The 23271-nt window shown below is 48.1% G+C and overlaps 1 long non-coding RNA gene across 1 annotated transcript in view; it reads right to left on the reverse strand.

Annotated features, from left to right (window-relative positions):
• Nucleotides 1-6292: 6292 nt before the first annotated feature.
• Nucleotides 6293-23271, reverse strand: part of LOC149856300 (uncharacterized) — a 67642-nt gene continuing 50663 nt past the window's right edge. Inside the window, exons 2-3 of the long non-coding RNA XR_016438357.1 lie at nt 9077-13040; nt 6293-7751 (exon numbers count right to left, since the gene is read on the reverse strand). This is a non-coding gene — a long non-coding RNA (uncharacterized LOC149856300). The remainder of the gene's footprint in view (nt 7752-9076; nt 13041-23271) is intronic.

The following is a 23271-nucleotide window of genomic DNA, read 5'->3' on the forward strand; positions in this document are numbered from 1 at the left end:
TTTGGTAACCTTTCATACAAGTGTTACAGGAATGCAGCTCCCTAAAATATTCATGATGAAGCAGGGTTTACTGCTCTGTAAGATCCACAAATGACAGTGTGAATAGAGACAGAGCATTTGTGAATTCAATTTCTTGCCTATAAAATTAACAAATGTCTTTTCTTCAAGCAGTCATAGAATCATAGAAAATTAGAGTTGGAAGGAACCCCAGGAGGTCATCTAGTCCAAACCCTCAAAGCAGAACCATCCCCAGTTAGATCATCCCAGCCAAGGCTATGTCTAGCCAGGTCTTAACCCCCCCCAAGGGCAGAGATTCCACCACCTCTCTTAGGTAACCTGTTCCAACGTTTTACTACCCTCCTAATGAGAAAGTTTTTCCTAATAACCAACCTAAAACTTCCCTTGCTGCAACTTGAGACCATTTCTCCAGTCAAGGTCTAAAATGAGATTGCTTCAGATGCCACTTCTGCACATACCTACCCACCCAGATCTTGTGACAAGATTTGGATTTTTTACTAGCATTTCAGTTATACAGTTCATTTTAACCTGGTATGAAATTCACCTCCTGAGATCCAACAGACTTTCAGCCGTCTCATCCCTACCAGAAAGGCCAGAATCTGCCCAGCACATTGAATCTACACCCAATACTGATTTTAAGCACAGCTATAAAGAACAAAAAGACATCAGGTGTGAAACCTGTATTCAATTGCTTGTTATAGAAAGGTGGGGAAGGGGCCACGCAGACACACAGGTGTTCACTTTTCAGAAGAGACAACTGCTACAAATGTTCCTTCCTATAGCTACATGGATCTGGTTTTCAAGACTTGACACATGCAATTGTAGGAGAAGTAAGACCACGCTAGAGGACTGTAAAGCAGGATACACAAAAGTGTCATACTCTTCCATTCCCAGCTCAACCAAACTTTGCCCCTACAGTTCTGCTCCTCCACTGAAATCCCAATAGCTGGGGATGGCAAGGAGAAACTCTCTTGCAAAGAATGGGGCTTCCTTTAGCATGTCCCCTGTATTATTCAGAGAACAAGGGGGTAGGAGTTGGGCCCACTGGTGCCACCCCTTCAGCGTGGAGTAACCCACTCAGGGGCACAGACAGGGAAGAAGCCTGGGGATGGCAACATTTAGCAGTGCCTGGGGAGAAGTGAACCCCAGTGCCACCCGCAGCCTCCTGGGCACCTCAGGCAGGACATCTGAGCCAACAAGTTCACAAACAACTGCTGCAAGTGACAAGAAATTCTTGGGAGTTGGGAGTACATCCCAACTGCTGTCCCACCCACAACCAGCAAAGCAGAGGGAAGACAGAAGCAGCAACAGTCAGAGAAACCTTACAGCTTCAGGGTTCCTGCATCTTTGCTGCCAGCTCATTTTGACTTCATCCAACTCAATCTCTGCTATTTCAGCTCTACATCCTTCAATGACTATCAGTGAAAGCACCATTAGTCAGCTTTAAAAAAATAAAATAAAATAAAAATAAATAAATAAAATCACATTTTCTCCTCCTTTTCTTATCTTTCTGCACCTGCTAGAGTGCATGTATGGCAGCAAGTCTCTGCCTCTTTCCCTGCAGTCTTCCTCCCTCCCAGCACATTGCATGGTGTCAAATTAAAACTACATGCCACCAAACTCCAAACTGCCTGTAGAGCCTTTAGTAGCTTTAGCAGAAAGCAGCCATACTGTCTCTGGCCGTAAGGGGGAGATAAGCTATTGCTTCATTTGTCAGCTCTACTTTAGAAAAGCCAGCAGAACTTGGGTAACAATCCCAAGCCTTTGCTGTCTCCCACGTGAATCTGTTCAGGAGGCATGAAGTTGATTCTCAGCCTACCCCTTCTTAAATCCCAAGCGTGTTTTAGGACCCAAAGGAAGAAAAATAAGCAATTTTGTTTCTCATCAGATTTAATGTGGGAAATAAGAAGTAATGCTGCGTGGGAAGAAGTAGGAATGGAATAGCTCAAGTGGTCAGGGACCAAAATACACAAAATTGTTTCACACCTTGACCTTGTTAATTTTAAAACCTTCCCAGTTTTGGTCTGACAAGAGATTAAAGGTAAAAACATTACGTGCCCATGTCCAGATACTGGAGCCATAAGATTACGTCTTGGGAGTTTTAAGTAAGTTTCTAGCTCTCAATGTTGTAAAGAATGCTTTGGAAACAGGACCGGCACAACCAATATAGTGAGAAATCGCTTGAGAGTAAGACAAGCCAAAACCATGAATGAGAGGATTAACTGCCCCATGCACCGGTGAGGAATTGGCACCACAGTACAGATGATGGACTGCCAGGTCTACACCACCCCAGCAGACAACTGTAGGAAAAGAGAATACAGCAGGTTCAGGCCACCCATTAAGGCAATACTTGATGCTGCAAAGTTAGTACTGCCATTGCCTATAACTACTGCAGGAAATCGGACTCTTTCTGCATCCTGTGAGAAAGTAGGGCTCCTGCCGCTATCTTGGTGGGAGAAAGCACAGAGCTCCTATATCACTGCACCTGTCTTTGGAAGGCAAAAGGGACTCAACCATTCCAAGTCCACTCCCAGGATCACAGGGTGGAGTTGCAAACTCTCCAAGATGTGGTGTGCTGAGGGAGTTCAATAGCCTGCCAAGTCTATCTGTGGCACTCTGAGAGTCCCCATTAGTGCAGTATTGAGACCTATGGAAAAAATATTTGGTCTTAGTATTCCCAGAATGGTGCCAAAATACTGCATTGTAACACAAAAATCTGAAGGGGCATTTCATGGGTATTGACAAAGAGCCGCAGGGCTGCTCTTAAGTACTTTTTCACCAATAGATCTCATGCAAGTGGATGCCATTAGAGAAACTTGTACTGTGGCTGGTATGTGCAGCCTCCGTGGATGTCAGTCCAGCATCTTTCACCAGTGCAGCATTAGCCACAATACTGTTATTGTTGCGGGGTGGGGAGTTTGGTTCATCCTTTGTTTTCTGTTAAGCAGAAAGCTGCATCAGTGCAAACTACTGATAAGCCAGAGAGAGATCAGAAGGGTTCACATGGGCCCCTGCTCAGGACTACTAAAAGAGCATCTCAGCTTGCATTTTCAGTTCTTTCCTTCACAGAGAAATGCTTGAAAGCATCACCTGCTGTAAGCACCAGTCCCAGCAGCTAGAAAGACACCATAATGCTCCACATAGTTGGCGGGGGGAAGGTCACCTCCATTACGGAGGTGTTTACTGAGAATTTCAAGCTTACGTCCCAGCAAGCCCAGCAAGGGCAGGGTCTGAGCAGGGCTGGGCTGTTATTGGATGGTAGCAAATTTCCAAAAATGCAAATGAGTTATAAAGAAAACATAAAGTCACTATAAAAGTGTTTCATGTATCAGTGCAGTTTTTTCAGGGAGACAGAAGCCACATCATCCACTGTTACAGCACACTTTTAAGAGCTCCCTGTTCTTCTGTTCAAGTGGAGCGGCTTTATTTTCCCAAGAAAGATCAGCTCAAAAAAACTAGCTGCAGTTCCCTAATACCCCCCTGTGAGCTACCATCCCATCTCCCTGCCCGTTTCCCTCTAGGCCTTCAGGGAGCAGCAACAACTCTCAGCATGGCCAGAGTCACCATAGCTCTGTCCCAAATCACTCTGAAGTGCCCCCTACCATCCTCAGCCTAACACAACAGAAAAAACAAAAAAGGCCATTTGTGCAGCCCAACTGACAACAGAGCCAGCGTCCATTTTCTCTAGTCACAACTCATCTAAGCTCCCTCCTTCACGCCTATGGTCCCTACAGGGTGACCCATGACAGACAGCAATCACAGTCCCCCCGGGCCAAACAGTGCAAGTAAACAGCCCACTTCAAGCCTACCTTGCTTCCTAAGGCTCTGACAGGCAGCAATCTGGCCTCACTCTTGATCCAGTAAAATCTCACCATCTAACATCTACTTCTTCTCCCATTTCACCATTAGTATAGTGGCTTTCTCCAACGTTAATTGACTCCAGGCCTGACGACAGGTGCAGCAGGTTGGTGTTGATAGGAACTTCACTGATCCCTTCTTTGCTAGTGTGAGGTCTGCACCGCCCATCCTCATAGCTTATTTTTGAGCAAAATCCTCAACATGTCCCAAGGGCTAGATGTGGAAATTAAAAATTCTGCTTTGAAAGCAGCATTTGATTTGAGTCCCAAGTGGTTCTCAGACAAGGCTTGATTTCAATACAGAAACTGCAGGGTCCTCGCTGTGTTTTAACAACCTCCGTTCCACAAAAGGACGTGGCAAAGCGAAGCTGAGGGCACTGAACTGGAATCATGTCAAGTCTCATGTACAGCTCCCTCTAGTCCCTAGCAGCTCAGACTGGGCTCATTCTACCTCTGCAACCCAGAGGTGACCAGATATCACTTTTAGATGACCAAGACCTTTAAAAAGGGCCGTTTACAAGAGCAGGCAGAGGCAGACCTAGACAGCTCAGACTCTGGTCTAGCTACACTAGTGTATAACCTAGTATAATGGAAAGCTGGATGTGTCCCAGCCTTTCCAATCTTTGTGTAGCAGCCACCACCTGCACTGACTGTCTCTTGGTAATGCTATTGCTATAAAACTGCCAGGTCCGGGGGGGGGGGGGGGGGGGGGAGCTACAAGTTTGAATCAGCTGCCCTTCATGAAAAGCAAGTGAGCGTGGCACAGCTTAATCCCTGTCAGTTCACCCAGATAAGCCCAGAAATGCCTCCTTAAAAGAAGATCCTGCCTGAGAGAGAGATCCGAACCTCCAGGGCCCAGCTCACACGCAGACATTAGTTGTCCTTGAGCAGCAGTGACCTGGGAGGTGGGTTGCTCCACAACTGCACGCATGATGTAACCCACCTGTACCGCCTCCCTCACCTCTTCCAGCTCCCGTGACTGCAGACACACATGAGCTAGAGGAGAGCTTTTATTGGGGAGGTTTTTCATAGGCTGGATTTATGGGAAGTCCCACAACTGGCTGTCTTTGACAGCTGCTCACAGCCAGCTATTTTGGAGAGCAGGACTCCCAGGCACAAAATCCTAGCATTTCTCTTACGATTCCAGTGCCACAGAAACTCCTCCAGCATAGGGGACTGAAAACAGGTGAAAAAGCACTTAACAGAAAGGGCACAACTAAGGCCATTTGCTATAAGAAAATCCTTTAAGCTCATTCATATCAGTGTTTCTGGAGACTGAAGCCAAAGTCTTCCTCCAAATATTTTTTTCCTTACTGTTAAGTGCACACATGCTGCTTCGCTATTGCAGGGCTGCTCAGGACTGCAGGCTCAGGCCTAGTCATTTGAGCTATTCATGAATTCTGCAGCTGAGCTGTCACAGTGCAGCTTGCTGGGTGGTTCAGATTAATCTGCTTTGAAAGCACAGCCGTTGCTTTGAATCTCAGGGACTCTAGGCCAGATTTGCTCAGTTTCCAAGTGAACCAGTGTCCTAGGCAGGTTAGCTGGTTTGTCCACCAGAAAGAAAGTTTCCAAACCTGGTATTTCATCAACAGTGCTATTGAAGATGGAAGATAAGAAGAGAATCCAGTGCCCTCCAAAGCTATGCTGGCCCATACAGCTAAAAGTACTAGAAAATTCTGTGTGCACGGAAAAGTAAAGAGATACAACCGTGCATCTAATACAGGGAGTGAGGGAAAGCCATTTTTTACACAGCAGCTTCTCTGAGCATAGCTACGCTGGGAAGAAATACTGCATGTACATCACAACTTACATTATCTACACACCCATACAGACTTAGCCAGATTTCCTGATGTTACCAATTTGCCGTGCAACACAGAACACTCTTCTCTGAAAACAACTGCCCAGAAGAAAAGAGACTAATATCACTACCTCAAGACAGGTACAGGTAGGTGCTGTGCTAGACACACACACACAGTTCTTTCAAGTAGCCCACAGCATACCCTGCTAGTCCAAACTTGATCCTCACACTTAAAAACTTCCAATGGTAGAGAAGCCACCAATCTCTAGGCAACCCCTTCCTGACCTTAAGCTCCCTTACAGCTAGAAACGTCTTCCTGACATCTAATCTAAATCACTGCAGCTTAAGCCCATTACTACTTGTCCTGTCTCCTGTGGAAACAGATGTTAGTAAGAATCCATTTTAGAATAGTCCTTGCCAACCCAAAGCAGGGAAATGTTTCTAGGCCATTATCACACATCACAGGGAGTGTGGGGGTTTCCTGGGTAGGGTGATCCCTAAAGAAACAAGTTTGACATAGAAAAGATCCAGAGACAGGGCCAGACCATCCTACTGATGCATAAAGCGGTTCGTTTCTCTGGAGGCCACAAAAATCACAGACACACACTCATTAGATGGCACAAAAGGTGTATTTGCAAATAGGGTCAGAGCAGAGTCAAGAACTCAGATTACTCCGAACCAACAAAGGAATTTTGCAGGGAATATTTATCTCCTCCCTCCTGGGCACGTGTGCAGAAACAGGAACTCTTACAGCTCACTTCCGTTTCATACAAGCATACATGTGGTTACATCACTACATACATCGCATGTATAGTATAATTAACTACTTAAGTATGCAGGGTGGAGAGGTAAATATGCATCAGCTAATTAAGCATGCTCAGAAACTACTATAGGTCACCAAGAGTTCAAACCCCCCCCCTTTTCAAGGACACAGTCAGTTGCATTCCAGCTTCTGTAATCTGTATGAGAAAGGCTAGGGAGAAGCTGGGGGAGAGTCTGCAATTTAGCATAAGAAAAGCTGTGGCAAGGCTGGGAAAGGAAAAAAGTCCTTGGCAGTGTTTCTTTCTTATCGGGTGCAAGATGCAAGCTGTGCATTTCTAACAATACTCCATTTCTAACAATATTCCATTTCTAACAATATTCCCCACTCAAGATGCTTTCTGCTCCCCATTTTCATTTAGGCAGATCAAGATAATTACAAGGAATTTTTCTGAGTACCATGACTTTTGCTACAGTCTGCGCTTTGAGGGGGACTGCTGCAACTTGCATCCCTTCAACTGTGGTGGTTATCAATCTAGTGACAGTACTCTCCTAATGCCATTTGGGAAAGATCCCAGCTGCGGTTCTCATCCCATTCTTGACCAGTACTCTTAACTCTTATCACTTAACTCTTATCTTATCACTTAACTCTTATTACTTACCAACCATTTTGGGGCCAAAGGAAAAGCCCTCCAAGGCCACTGTTCTCCGGCCTCTCGGAGTCCCCCACAGGCCCAGCAGTTGGTGAGATTGAAGGTACCTGCAATTCTTTCCATCATATCAACATACAAATTTGTCCCTGGGGGAGCAATTAGGGGAAGCAGGGATATAGGCTGGCGGCTAGGGCTGCTCAATCCTGCTTCTCTTACTACATAGATAACAACAAGGCATATTAAGATTCCCACCATATTCTCCCTTTCTTGAGATCAAATACAGCCTAAACTTTTTCTTTTAACTTTCTTGTCTAATTTTCTGAACTTTGATTAAGCCGTCTCAGGCGCACTTGGAGATCACCAGTAGGTTCACAGCTCCACTTGCTGGCTTCTTGTTCCGAGGACGACTCAGCTTCCGGAGTGAGTTCGTCCTGGGAGTTGGTGTCCTCTGACGCTTGTGGATGTCATTTCACACGGGTATGGTGTATCCAATGGTCATGGCCAGCAATCTTTACAGCGGTGTGGGTTGTTAGAAGTACCCGGAAAGGGCCACTCCACCTCTCAGTCAAATGTTCCTTTTTCCACCGCTGCACCAAGACCCAGTCTCCTGGGCAGAAGTCATGTACCGGTACGTCTAAAGGCAGACGCTGAAAGGAGGCTGCATACCTGTGAAGAGAAGACAAGGCAGACTGCAAAGCAATAACATACATATGAAGCTCACTATTACCTAATTCAAAAGTTACATTTTCTCGCATCCCAGGGGGTAAGACTCAAGGGGGCTTGCCAAACATAATTTCATATGGGGTTAATTTAATGCCCGGTCGGGGAGAGTTTCGAATGCAAGTAAGAGCTAGGGGCAATGCTTGAGGCCACTTAAGGCGTGCTTCAATACAGATTTTGGTGAGTAGAGTATTTAAGGTCCTATTCATGCGTTCCACTTGTCCTGAACTCTGTGGTCTCCATGGTGTGTGTAGTTTCCAAGTGATCTTGAGAGCTTGTGCGACTTCTTGAACTACCTTTCCCACAAAGTGTTGTCCTTGATCCGACTCGATGGATTCAGGCAGAGAATACCGGGGAATGATCTCCTGCAACAAATACTTCACTACTGTAGCCACAGTGGCAGTCCTGGTGGGCCATGCCTCGACCCAGCCAGAGAGCTGGTCTACCATGACAAGTAAAAACCCATGATGTCCGGACCGTGGGAGCTCGGCAAAATCAATCTGCCATGCTTGTCCAGGGTACGCTGCCCAGGGTCTACCTCCCATTGGCACAGGGGGTTTCCTTCAAGGGTTTACTTTCTGGCATGTGATGCACCTGGTAGCAATACACTGAGCTTCTACATATAGCCCTGGGGCTACTGCTTGGCGAATCACTAGATCACCCATAGCCAAGCCTCCCATATGGGTTCTTGCATGAAGCTGATGCAGCACTTCCCGAAGCAATGGCCTAGGTATCATGACCTTTCCTCCTGGTACTATCCACCACCCCTGGGAGTTCTTTTCTGCACAAGCCTTCTGTGCAAATTTATCTTCTTCAGGGGAATACTGCGGGACTAAATCCCGGACGTATGGCCATATGGCAGGGGACAAGGCCTGCCTGGATACTTCCTCCGCTTCTCCACCAATAAATGCGGCTTCCTTTGCTGCCGCATCAGCCTTTGCGTTTCCAAGCTTATGCTTTTCCTCAGCAGCCTTCCCATGGGCCCGCACATGAATGACTGCTACCTCTTTAGGCTGGTGGAGTGCCTCTAGTAGCTTGATAATCTGGGGGCCGTTAGCAATTTTATTCCCAGAAGCCGTAATGAAACGGCTTTCTTTCCACAATAGTCCGTGCGCATGGACCGTAGAAAAAGCATAGCAAGAATCAGTGTATACATTAACCCGCTGGCCTGTCCCCAGCTGTAATGCTCGGGTGAGCGCAGTGAGTTCCGCGGCCTGTGCCGACCATGAGCTCGGCAATGACTCCCTCCGTACTACCTTATCCAAGGTTACCATTGCACATCCTGTTCGTCTTTTTCCATCGATGACAGAGCTGGAGCCGTCTACGAAGTATTCAGCATCTGGGTCTTCAATTGGGTCCTCAGCAAGATCAGGCCGCACCTGTGTGGTTTGATTCAGGACCTCAAGGCAGTCATGCATCGGTTTCCCTGGCTCCGGCAGCAAGGTTGCAGGGTTCAAGGCTGTAGTATGTTTGAAAGTAAGTCCTGGATTAGAGAGCAAAAATATCTCATACCGTGATTGTCTGGAGGGGTTGAGAAACTTTCCTCCCTCAGTCCCTAGAATCTGGGGAACTCCATGTGGGGTATGTATTTCCATATCCGCACCCATGACTATCTTCTGGGCTTCTTCAACAACCACTGCTGTGGCTGCCACAGCCCAAAGACAGGCTGGCCACCCGAGTGCAACTGGATCTAGAACCTTTGAGTAATATCCCACGGGTTTCCAGGTTGGGCCTGATGGCTGTGTCAGCACCCCTGATGCGACCCTTCGATTCTCATGAACATACAGTCGATATGGCTTTTTACTATTTGGGATGGCCAGGGCAGGGGGCTGGGTTAATGCTGCCTTAAGCAGATCAAAGGCATGCTGCATTTCTTTATTCCATTTCCATTTAGTGAGACTCTCCTTAGTCAGTGAGTCATACAGTGGTCTAGCCTTTCCACCATAATCTGGTATCCATAGTCGACAGAACCCAGTTAGCCCTAGGAATGCCCGCAGCTCCTTGGGTGACTTAGGTGAGGTTAGACCTTGGATTGCCTGTATGCGATCTGCACTCAGGGCTCTGACTCCTTTTGAGAGCTTATATCCCAAAAATGTAACTTGAGGCTGACATATTTGGGCTTTCTCTCTAGAGACTTTATATCCTTTTTCCCCTAGAGTGTTTAACAGTGACCTGGTGGCTTCCTCGCAGAGTTGCAAGTTTGGGCTTGCAACTAGCAGGTCATCCACAACTGGAGGAGAGTCACTGCAGGGTGTGATCCCTTCCACTCCCCCAAGTCCTTCTGAAGGGCAAGTCCGAAAATATGGGGGGCTGCTATGAATCCTTGTGGAAGAACTGTCCACATGAGTTGGGCTTTATGGAAAGTATCTGGATCCTCCCATTCAAAAGCAAACAATTTCTGACTCTCTCGGTGAAGGGGAATGGAGAAGAAAGCATCTTTCAAATCTAGCACTGAAAATATTTCAGCTTCCCCCAGTACTTGTGTCAAAATCGTGTGAGGGTTTGGGACTACAGGATGGTCTGAAAGGACCTTCTTATTTACTGCTTGCAGGTCTTGGACCAGTCTGTATGAGACCCCATCTGCCTTCGGCACTCCAAGAATGGGGGTATTATATGGTGAGGACCCTTCCACTAGCCATCCGCACTTCTTGTATTTCTCTATTAACGACTTGAGTCCAGCTCTGGCCGCTCGGCTGAGTGGATACTGCTTTACCTGAACAGGCCCCTCCCCATACTTGAGTATGATCCTTACCGGGGAGACCGACTTAGCTCGCGCAGGGGTTCCATCAGCCCATACCGAAGGGTCTACTCCAGTCATGTGATCTTCAGAACTTACTACAGGGCGTTGGTCCTCCAGGAGAGCCATCTGATAGTTCGAGCTCTGCTTGACAGGTAGCTGGACCACCATCTGGTCGTCTCTGAAAAATATCTCAGCTTGCAATTTTGTGAGTAGGTCCCACCCAAGTAGTGCAACTGGGCAGCTTGGAGAATATACAAAGGAGTGCTCAAGCAAATGGTCCCCCACTTTGGTGAGGAGTGGTTTACAAACAGGGAGTCGGGATTGCGTTCCCTCAATCCCTTCCACAAGTACATGCTGTTCACTAGTTCCTAGCACAGGGGCGGTTTTCTGGAATCATTGAAAATGTAGCCCCAGTATCCACCAAGGCTTCAAAGTTTTTGCCACCAACCCTAATGGTTACCATGGGATCTTCTCGGGCTCCAACCCGAAGGGTAGTGGTCTTAGATCCCTGTCCCCTTCATTCTGTGTCCTCACCCTTTTCCTCTGCCCGCATGAGGTGACCTCTTGGTTCACCCTCTCTCTTCTCCTTTAACTTTGGGCATTCCCTCTTCCAGTGTCCTTTCTCCCTGCAGTAAGCACAAACATCTGCTCCCACTCTTTCTCCTTTCCCTTTCTGCATCCCAGCCTTTCCAGGGTTACCTCCAGTTATAGCAGCTGCCAGCGCTGCCATCTGTCGTTGAGCCTTTTTATCCTCCTTGCGCTCCTGCATATGCTCACGATTCCCATATACCTTATATGCAATTTCCACCAGCTCTGAAATTGGTTTCCCAGCACCTCCCTCAGTTTTCTGTAACTTCTTACGAATATCAGCAGCGGATTGACCAATAAACATAAGATTTACCATGCGTTGATTATCTGGGGCTTCTGGGTCTAAATCCGAAAACCTGCAGAACGCCTCATACAGCCTCCCGAGGAAAGCTGAGGGATCCTCTTCTCTTCCCTGTCTCACTTCATACAATTTAGACAGATTAGTAACCCGAGGCACTGCCTTCCCCATTGCTTCCACTATAATCCCCAGATACCGTGCACTCAGCTCTCTTCCTTCTGCAGTACGATTATCCCATCTCGGTTCCTCAACAGGGCAGGTATCACGCAAGGTACGACCAGCAGCTCTCTCCGCTTCTACCCTGGCTGCTGCAATGCGCTCTGCCATCCCCAACACTAATCTCCTCTCCTCCAGGGTCAGGAGGGTTTGGAGCATCATCTGGACATCAGCCCAAGTGGGTCGATGGGTTTGCCCAATAGATCGAAACAGGTCCCTCATCTTTTCAGGGTCTTCACGAAAAGAGGGGCTCTGATTCTTCCAGTTAAATAAATCTGAAGTACTAAATGGGGTGTAGACAAAAGTTGCATTGCCCCCCTCTCCGATAACCTCTCGCATCGGGCAATTCAGCACCGGCTGTGATTCTACAGTCTTGTGCAAATAATAGCCCTTATTCCCTGATTCAGATGGGGCACTTGGCTGAGGCTCACGCTCTGAATCATTAGGTATGCTTTGATACGCTGGTGGTGGTTTCCCTGAGGGAGGGAGCGAGCGGTGGTGCAGAGGGACTGGATCCCGAGGAGGTGTCTGATTCATCCTCGCTACCTGACAGGGTTGTGACCGGAGAGCGGGTCCAATACTCAGCCAATTCAGAATTCCCCCCCTCATTAGACTCAGGGAGTACAGGCGGTCCTCCTTGAGTCTTTCCTTTAACAACCATCACATGAGACTTTACTAAGCATTTCTTAATCCAAGGTGGCTGATTTTGAGCCACCCACAACCAACAATCAATATAAGGAAATTGATTCCAATATCTGTTCTGCATAACTATTTCATGGATAGCTATCACTTCTTTTACTACAAAGGATCCTTTTGGGGTCCAGTGGACCCCAAATGTTGGCCACTCGAGTTGACAAAACTTAATTAAATCACCCTTTTTCATCTTCACTCCATAATCTGCCTGCTTTCCAAATTTACTGAAGTTTTGTAATATATAACCTAAAGGCGCATCCGAGTTTTCTACATGGGAGCAACCCACACCCAATGCCCACAAAAGTGTGTCCAACGCACACCAAATACCAAAAGATCCTAGTTACAGATGGTTTGCAACAAAAACCAGGCCGAAAATCCCCCGGTAAATTGAACACGTTTTTGTTCCCGGATCCAGACCAAATTGGGCAAGGGAATTCGTATACTCACTCAGATACCCCAGAGATCTCGATCAGAATGCCGGAATGTGTGTCTGGCATCCTCAGAAACCAAAAATTTTGCACAGGAGCCTTTAATCTCTCGGGTACCCCGACTCACATCTCAAACCCCCTGGGCGAGCCCAAAAAGGCGGCTTGGTGCGCACTCCCCATGGTAGCAGAGACGATCTTGTCACTGGGCCCCGAGGTGATCCAGAGACGTCCCATCTGGGGTGCCAGATTGATGCATAAAGCGGTTCGTTTCTCTGGAGGCCACAGAAATCACAGACACACACTCATTAGATGGCACAAAAGGTGTATTTGCAAATAGGGTCAGAGCAGAGTCAAGAACTCAGATTACTCCGAACCAACAAAGGAATTTTGCAGGGAATATTTATCTTCTCCCTCCTGGGCACGTGTGCAGAAACAGGAACTCTTACAGCTCACTTCCGTTTCATACAAGCATACATGTGGTTACATCACTACATACATCGCATGTATAGTATAATTAACTACTTAAGTATGCAGGGTGGAGAGGTAAATATGCATCAGCTAATTAAGCATGCTCAGAAACTACTATAGGTCACCAAGAGTTCAAACCCCCCCCCTTTTCAAGGACACAGTCAGTTGCATTCCAGCTTCTGTAATCTGTATGAGAAAGGCTAGGGAGAAGCTGGGGGAGAGTCTGCAATTTAGCATAAGAAAAGCTGTGGCAAGGCTGGGAAAGGAAAAAAGTCCTTGGCAGTGTTTCTTTCTTATCGGGTGCAAGATGCAAGCTGTGCATTTCTAACAATACTCCATTTCTAACAATATTCCATTTCTAACACTACTGTGAAACCTGTGGCCACAGGGGACCCCACAGCTAAAGGACCCCCTGCACATGGGCAGCGGAAGTGAGGGGCTAATGGGGCTCAGCCCCCGCCAAACAGAGCAGCAGCATGCATTGCCTTAGGGCAGCCCGGCCACAGGGTCCTACAGCAGGGGGAAGGGACGGGCACGCTGAGCAGCCGGCCCAGCCACAGGCAGGTGAGTTTCTTTTAATCTGTTTTTTTTTTTATTTCCGTAGGCTTGGGAGAGGACAGATCGAGACCCCCACAGTGCAGGAGAGAGTGGGGTAGGGCATTGCCATATGCCATATGCCTCGCTGCCCAGCCTGCCCGGTGGCGGGATGCACATGGCAGCATCTGCTGCTTTCAAAGTGGCAGCGGCGAGGCATGGAGACATGAAGCAGAGGCTGAGCCCAGCTCACAGCTGCAGCCCACCCTAGCCCGTGTAAAGATCGGGGGGGCCACGGGACCTCCCCTGCCCCAAGCTTGGTGGTCCGGTGGCATGCCTCTGGAGGAGCCACCAGACTCTTCCTGGGGATGATGTGGGCTGGGGCAGCGTGGGTGCAGGAGTCCCAGGGGCTCCATCTCCTCCAGCCTGGGGGTTGGGGGGTTTTTTTGTTGTTTTTTTTTAACTAAATATTATACATGCCTCAGGTTGCTTGTTTGATATTATGATGTTGCTTTATTTGGCTGCATAGAGTTCAATCAATGGGCTTGTCAGAGAAACCAACAGGAATGAAACCAAGCAAATAAGATTCTGTCCCAGAAAAAGTGCCATATTTTCTTACATACAATATGCTCCAAAATAAAATACAGACCTGGCTTTAGAAAGGCGGAATGAAGAAAAATAAAAGATCTTTTCTTGTAGTAAGTCAATGAGTAACAGCAGCTAGGGAGCCAAGCCTGCTCATTGTTCTGCTCCCTGTGGGTAGCATGCAGACCTTACTTTTGCTTTCACCCAGTTAGCAGCAAAAACTGTTCTTACCATATTTCCTCACATACAATCCTCACTCCAATTTCCAGAAGCTATTTTTTGAAACAGGTATGCAAAGAAATATGGTACCAGCATTCCTGAAGCAAACAACAGAGAAGCTGCTATTCCCTGCCAGGCTCCCAGACCTAAACCTCCTATCGAAGGAGACAGTAAAACCTTGGAGTCTGAGCAAGCTAGAACAGGGAAGAAAGAGTTGTCAGCTGGCTGAAGTTGATACACAGACACATGGCGAGTATGTTACAAGCAAGGAGCTACCTGAGATAGAGATAAAAAGTGAAGTTTAAGTAAGAAAAAGTGTATATAAGACTCTGTGGTTTTGATCCATCTTCATAAAAGCTGTCTGTATTCTGATAGGTTAATACTCCTTTGTTCCGAAGGAGATCTTAATGCCACTGCAAAGGGAATCGCTAGCAGGGCCAAATCCCAGTAGCCTCCCCTATGGTAATATTGTTAGCAACTTGGGTAACCCAACGACCCGACTGGAGAATGGCCTGATTGTAGGATCCCACTCCAGAGAAGAGAGGGCAGGAGCCTACCACTTGATAAGGGCATATGTGGAGAATGGCAAAAAGTCTCAGAACCCAGGCTAGCTGAGGACTCCAATCCTACCCCAGAGTGACAGGAATTAAAAGTCATTCCTATTGGGTGGCAGTTTAATGATGTGCCTAAAACAATTTGTTGATCTCGGTCCATTTTCTAGTGGACAGGTTACAGAAAAGACCTTCCCCATTGGCATTAACTGCAACTCTTCTTTGAATCCTCAGCACAGCGCCTGAGAGTTGAATGGGCCATAACAGTCATCCTTGACTATGGTCCTTCCAGGTCAAGTATGAGACACATTGGCAGGGGGGCTGAATGAGAGGATGCTTGCACTGCATGTGGTGTAGTAATAACTCATGTGCAATTAACTATAACACATCAGTCTTCCCTGCTATCAGTTCACCGCCTTTCACCAACTCTGGATTCACCTTGCAAAAAACAAGTATTAGTAACACAGCTGACATTTACCACATTGTCATTATCAATTATATGAATTATAGTATGAATATAAAAATAAGAGCCAACCTAAGTAGCCATAAAGTTTCACAAGGCCTTAAAAGTTCTAGGAATTTTATTAGGTGAAAGAGCAATTCTGCAGTAAAAATAGCATTAGGTTTTCCTGCTAAACCTCTTTTTTCCACTTTGTTTGAAAGCATTCAACGCCTTAAGGAATTCAGCCTGCAATATGCTTCTTGTTGGGAAAAAGATAATACGTTTGTCAAATTGTATGTAATGATTCTATGAAACAAAGGAGTCTCCCAACCAGTGAAATCATCTCACTTGGAGCAGATGGTATGAAGTACAGCACCAGAACCAAATCCATCTTAAGGAGACTTCAAACAATCAAAAGACAAATCATAATAGCTCAGTGCTTGGCAACAATTTCACCTTTCACAGATGTTAGAGAAGTAGCTGTTTTTGGAAGAAGGGTCAGATTTTTTCATATTCTTGGTTCAGGATCAAACCTCTGAAGTGGAATTCCTGCCAGCTGCTAAATATACATAGATTTACTCTCTTCACTACCTACACTTAGCCATTTAACAGGCTTTCATTTCAGACTCTGGCACCAGGTGAGATGAAAGTCCTACAAACTTGTTTTCTCCTCCTGGACACAGCAGGACATGCATTTTTAAGCTACCCTTCCAGCCTCATGTGAACAAATCCTCATGACAAAGAGGAATGCCAGCTATTTTCCAAAAATACGAAATCCCTCTCCCTGTCTTCCCTACTGTTGAAAGAAACTCGGCCATCCCCAACTCCACATTCTTTCTCTTCATCTGACTTCCCAATCCCCGCTCTTTAGACTGGAATGGGCATGTCTACATATTCATTAATGTGCCATAATCAGCACTACTGCACAGTAGCACTGGCACATGCTTTTTTGTGATGCTAATGTGCAGTAGACTGATTAGTCCACTAGAATTAGCCTACTGCGCATTGAGCATCTTGTGTAGAAGTGCCCAAATAGTAGCAAAAAGTGCTTTTGTAAGTGCAGCCTCAGGTGGCTGATTCTCTTTCTCTACCATCATGGCCTGGACCTTGTGGAGCAGGCACGGTTAAAAGCTCAGCTCTCCCTGAGCATCTGCTGAGTGTACGGAGTATGTCAGTGCAGGAACATGTTAGCTCCATGTGGCAGGGAGCACTTGATCCATCGTAATATTGAGTTACATCACGAGGACCTCAACTATGCGACCCAGAATATTTGACCTAATGTCAAGAGGGGCCTAGGCCTATTGAGATATTTCACTGAGACACCCTGGCCTCCTTCCACTAGTGGAATCTGATCCAGCAACAGAAAAGTGTGAGAATTTTCAGCTGTCCCCATCCCATGTGAAACAGTCAGGGTAAGGACTTACTCTGCACTGTGTATGTAGTAAAGGAGGCATCTTCAAAGCTTTCTCTCTTTTTTTTTCTTCCAAAGAGTCAGCTCTCCCACATTTCCACTCACTGACTGAGGTAAGCTGCATTTTTGCAAACCATGCCAATATATATTGTGCTGGTCCCCCAGTATCTTCCCTCTCAAAGATCCCAAAGTATTCTTATAAGGTGGGGCCCAAGGCTGTAAGGTGCCAAATGGCATGAGAATGATGCTAACAAACTTCATCTTTGCTAAAGTCAATAGGGCTAGGGACAGACATTCAAAAAGCCTGAGCCTGAATTGAGTCAATCTTTGCAGGTTAGTCTAACCTGGCTTGGCTAAATCAGTTTGTAACCAGACAGACATCCCAGAAATGTAAGCACGTGCCTGCAGTGGAGCAGGCTAGAAGCCGGGGGGTTGCTACAGCAGCCCTCCCTTCCCTTACCCAGAGCTGAGCTGAGGGGGGGCATGGCCAGGTCCCAGCAGGACACTCTGATTAGGGTGGGATTTCCCCTACCCCCCCAGCCCCACAGAAGCCCAACAGGGAATATTTATCACCCCTAACTCAGTGTTTATCAGCCCATTAAGAAAACAACAGAGGGACATTACCAGCTACCTGTTGATTCTGCCTTTTTCCAGTGTGCCACAGCTCAGAGGTCTGCTACCTAATGCTGAGAGGTGTCTGTGAGGAATGAGGGAATGCCTGCTTAGCAGAGAGTGGGGAGGGGAGGGGAGAAGGGGAGCAGAAACCAAGGAGATGCCTGCCAGTCTCTGCCAGAGCTGCAGCCAGGTAGCAGAGGGGAGGGGCCAGCCCTTCTGTGGAGCAGAGAGCCCTGCCCAGCCCAGTGAGCATGCTGGGATGCTGGGGGAGTCTGATTTAATTTAAACTAGCAAGGGGTCTGGGACAGACATTGCATAAACTGGTTTGAGCCAAATCAGTTAAATCTGATACTACATTCAACAAGGTTTATCTCAAACCGGTTTCAGCCATTTTCAGATTTGTTTATGTGCACTGAACATCTGTTCTCTTACAGGTTTAAACCAGTTTCTGATTACTTAAACTGCTTTATGTGTAATGTTTGTCCCTAGCCTAGAAGTTGGTGGTCTCCAGAATCTTGCAGAATCAGACCCTATAAAGGCATCTATGGAGTGGATCAGGGCAGCTGCTCTAACAGCAACAAGAGAAATCCTAGACAATAAGACTGGAAGGGACCTCAAGACAGCCCTTGAGATTAAGAAGTGTGAATGAGAGCTGCAGAAGGACTTCAGGGCAGTACAATGGAATGGCCTCATTTGGAATCTTGCCAGGCCCAAGGCTAGCATATATATGTGAAGTAAGCTATGGGAACTCTAGTTCAGTCAGTACTTTACTTTTACCTGTTATGCCAAAGGAAGGACCTTCTGCTATATGCTGTCCTCAAGTATTGGACCTGAGGCATGGGTTCAGAACCATCTCAGACCCGAAGCACTGACAAATTTGAAGAAACTTGTTGGCCCCAGAAAACTGAAACCTCTACATTTTGCCTAAGCCACTTATGGCTGTGCAAATGGAAAGGCATCACTGAATGAATTCCATCACTTCCTGAAGCACCCTGTGATCTCCTTAGCAGTCTCCTATCAGAGTACTACATGAGCCTGTCCCACTTTAATGAGCTTAGTGATGCCAAGTGATTCTAGCTCCAAAAATATTTTTGTGAGGTTTAAGATGGCTAGAAAATACCAGTTTTATCAGTGTGAAAGTACTCAAACTATGTCTGTCTATAAGTCATTCAGTAAGTCTAGACAGTTCATCAAGGCTACTTCTTAATGGTGTTTTCAAAAGTAATACTAATAACAATGCAATGAATAACACACTTCCAATCCAGTGTAATACCAACAATTAAAACAGACTGTCCATGTAAAAGCAAAAAGACAATAGTTTAAAAGTGGGGTGGGGTTGCACTGGGGGCCATGGGTGATTGAGAACCCAGTGCAATTCCCATTAAAGATGGCAGAAAGAATCCCATAGACTTTAAAAGCTAGATTGGCACCCCTTTTTACACATCTCCAATGATGTGGAAGGATGGACTCCGCTGAAAGGCTCACAGGCAGCAATTTCTACATCCACAAAGACTACGACCACAGTTGTTCAAACAATCACCCATACGTGTTTCAAGGCTCCGTACCTGACTGACAGCTGCCAGGGGAATAATCATGAAGCTTAAAGATAAAATTACTTGAGCAAATAGAAGCTAAAGAACTATTTCATTTCTGGTCTTGCTTTATTTAAAAGCCAGTGGTGATGACTGTAGTACTCTGTGTGTGCGTCTACACAAGATGCTTTACTGCACAATAGTTCAGCTTACTGGGCAGTAAGCATACACATCTACACATGTACATGCTTACTGTGCAGTAAACCATGCTACTCCTGAGTAAATTTGCTACCTGCAAATGCAAGTGGCAAAATTACTCGCAAGTAGTTACTAAGCAGTATAACATATGTAGATGCCAACCAGGAGCAAATTTGCTCTCGTTCAGCCCCGTCACTAGGCTCAGGGCTGGGAGTCTCTCCTGCCCTAGGGCTGGGCCAGCTTTATGGCAGCCCCAGCCCCAGGCGCTTAAAAGCCTGCAGGAAGTCTAAGCCCTGGAGCACATGTGTAGCAAGCCTGGGGCCACTGCTCCCCCTGCACAGGCCAGCTGTGCCAGCCTGCCTGCACTGTGGTGCCACTCCCTGGCACCACAGTGCTATACAGCTGTCAAGGCCATGCCGTCCAGCCATGCAGGGTGCTGCAGGCTCCTGCCAGGTCTGCCAGCACCCAGGCCCAACTGCAGCCAGCTTCTGACCACTGGGGCTAGCTCCAGCTGGCTGCAGCCAACCCACAGCAGCCTGCCCAGACCCTGCAGGACATCGCCTTGTTGTGCAGCTCCTAGTCTTGCACTGTGCCCCTGTGCTGGGTGCTGCAGGAAGCCACCCAGGCCCAGCAGTACCAGGACAACAACATGGAGGCCCAGAGAGCTGGCGCTGCAGCCCTAATGGCATCATCACTGACTTTATATAATGCTTCTCAGGGCCCCAACTGGTCAACAGAGAAAAATGATGAAGGTGCTGTGGGGTGAAACAGAGGTGCAGAGGTAGTTTTCATGGGGAGGGCACTCTAACGCCAAAGTCTAGGAGGGACTGTCAGGCCAAATGCAGGAGCGTGGGCATGACTGGTTGGTACACCAGTGTTGCATAAAGGTCAAGGTCCTTAGGGCACAGTGGGTCACCATCACTGACCACAACCATCGGTCAGGGAGTCTTGCAAATCTATGCCCTTGATGCAGTAACTGGATGCCATCCTTGTTCCCTGGGACTCAGGCTGCAGCCATGCTGTGTCTTACAGTATGGGCCCAGTACTGTGTCTTGCAGTATTGAGCCCCTGCTCAGCCTGACATCTGTGGTGATATGTCACCAGGGAAGGGGCCCTCAGTCCAGCAGCAGCCCAGCCTACCAAGCTCCCCACCCCCAGCCTCCTCCACCAGCTCAAGGAGCCCAGTACAGCGCCTGCCCTGTCAGCTCTGCAACCTCAGCCCCAGCCACAAGGCATGGCTGGCCATGTCACCACTGGCCACCGACAGCACCAACTCTTTCCTAAGGGGCGTCTGCCCAGGCAGCCACACACTGCAGCCCTCCAACCAATGACTCCACCAGGAGCCACACTTTACTGCCAACTGAGACTTACCCAAGCTACCAGGCATGCCAGCCCCACCCACATGGTAAGCCCTTCACTGAGAGGAGGGCCCTCCAGGGCAGGAGTCTGCCCAGGCAGACTACAGCAGAGAATGAAGGAGGAGGTGGTCTATCAGCACCTCTTGCACCTGGTTCCCTGGCCCCCCACTGGTAGGTGTGCTGCTTGCCTGGGGCATGAGCAGGGGGGCCCGCCACTGTTGCTGCCACCACAGTTGGTGCTCCCACTGCCAAGCATCCTCTGCCCGCTCTGCCTTCTCCACTCTGGCCTCATGAAAGAGCTCCCCCCGAGCCTCACAGTTGTAATGCAGCATGCAGGCTGTGACAATGACCCTGGGGACATTGGCCTCAGCCAACTCAGCACAGGCAGTGAGGGTGTGCCAGCATCCCTGGAGGTGGCAAAAGGTACACTCCATGAGGGAGTGGGTCTGGCCCAGGCACCTGTTGAAGTGGGCCTGGCAGCAGTCAATGTGGTCTGTGTAGGTCCACGAGCCAGGGAAGGAGTGGATAGGTGGGGTCCCTGATGAGGAAGGGCAGCACCACCACCTGGCATAAAGCACCCACTCTGCACCATGGCTGGCAGGCTGGAGTTCTGGAAGGCAAGGGGAGCACAATGGAGTGGAAGCCCCACTGGTTGTAGGAGGGACATGTAACCTCTCATGCATGTCCTTCAATGACCAGTGGAACCACTGGCCCAGAGAGTGAATATTTGTTCTCCAGTGCATAGTTAGCTTGCCAGCTAGGGTGTCTGTGCAAACACTGTAAGTTCTTGCTTGCCATGTCTTTAATATTTCATATAAAAATAGAGAGGTTGATCTTCCTTACCCTCGTATAACCTCCGCAAAGATGCCAAAGGTCCCGTGTTTCAGGGCTCCGCCTCCCCTACACCCCACCTTGCACCTCTCAGATGACAACACCGGAAAATAATGTTTAATCAGAATTTGCAATAGTCTCTTCCCAGTACTGTCATGAAGGTCTATGCAATCCTCTGCGCCGGTACATTTCCCCCCAACTCAAGAGCTAACAAGTCCTTCTCACACCGCTATTCATATACTGAAGCAAGGGAAATTCAGCTTTCTTTCCTCAGTACTCACAACTACACTATTGTCTGTAGGTCATCCTGGCCTGTCTCCAGTAGTCATCATTGCTGAAGCCCAGTTCTGACTCTCCAGCAATTGATCCGGCTCCTCCAATGAGAACCATTTGCTGCTGTGGGTTCCACTGTTTGCCCCTGCCAGGGTCAGCCTTCCAATGTGTGGCTACTGTGGAGCTGCCACCTCCACTTCCACCCCGTGTCCAAGCAGGTTTTGAACTCCGCTGCTGCATTCTGCCCCTCCCACTGAGCCTGGCTCATCCTGGCATCAGCATCCCTGGACATGCCTGGTGTACTTCTGGGTCACCATTGGGGAGCCTCAGCCCAACTGCTACCACAGCCAATCGAGCTCTACCACAGCATGGTAGCCACAGGGTGGGCAGGTGATGGGGGTGTGAGTCTTGACCAGGGCCCAAATACACTGAAGGTGGCCAATGCAGCAGAGGCTGGTGGGTGATGGCCACCCTGCATCTTGAGCAGGGTGATGGCCAGATGGGTGCCCACAGGGAGGGGCTGCTACATGGTGGTGCCCTGCCACTCCAGGTACAGGCAGAGCTACTTCAGGAGGTCCAGGAAGGTGGCTTGGGTCATACAGATTGCCTCTAGCCACCGCTCTTTGGTCCAGGTGGCCTGGATGATGTGCAGTCACCAGTACTGGTTGGCTTGGCAGGCCCAGAGGTGGTGGGGCTTGAGACCCAGGAAGGTGTGACTGGTCCCAGGAATGGTGTCCAGGAGTATATCAGTGGTGCCCCTGCCGAGGGCCAGCCATTAGGCCAGTCCAGGCACAGCAGCAGTGGCCATACCAGAATGTGGTGAGAGAGCCTCTACATGCTGCCTGTGCCCTGGGCCTGCTACTTCTGGCCAGAGAAGTGGCCTTTTAAAGATGGCCTCTAGCTGCAGGTGCCTGCAGCTGGAACCTCCAGCTCCCCCTCATGGCAGCAGGGCCCCAGGAGCAAATCTGCTCCCACTTCCCTGAACATGTAGACACCTGCCCAGGAGCATTTACTCAGGAGTAGTTTACTCATGCTCCCGGATCAAATGCATGTGTAGACACACTCTGTCAGCAGCTAATGTAAAGCCTATTGGTGCTTTCCTGGCAATGGTCATGACTTCATAGAGATGCAGAGGCTGCCTACATGGGCAGCAGTGAGAGACAGGAGCACTGACTTAGGAAACACCAGGGAGATCATGTGCCCAAAGAGAATCAGCACAATGCATCTGAGGTAGTGTTAACAAGAACAGGACCTCAGCAAATACTACCAGGAATGATAGGAATTAATGTCTGGACCTTCCAAAGGGTCCAAGCCTTCCTTCCTTGTATCCCTAAGGCTTCCAGCCCCCAAATACTCTTCTTCCTTTAAGGCCTCACTCCAACAGCACTGTAGTCAGTAGAAAGACTTTCACTGTTTATTTCCAATGGACACAAGAAGATTCAGGCCCTTACTGAGGCCAGTGAAATTGTGATGTGTTACAAATGTA

The sequence above is a fragment of the Crocodylus siamensis genome, chromosome 10, assembly GCF_052110815.1.
Source record: "Crocodylus siamensis isolate JL-2025a chromosome 10, ASM5211081v1, whole genome shotgun sequence".
Lineage (NCBI taxonomy): Eukaryota > Metazoa > Chordata > Crocodylia > Crocodylidae > Crocodylus > Crocodylus siamensis.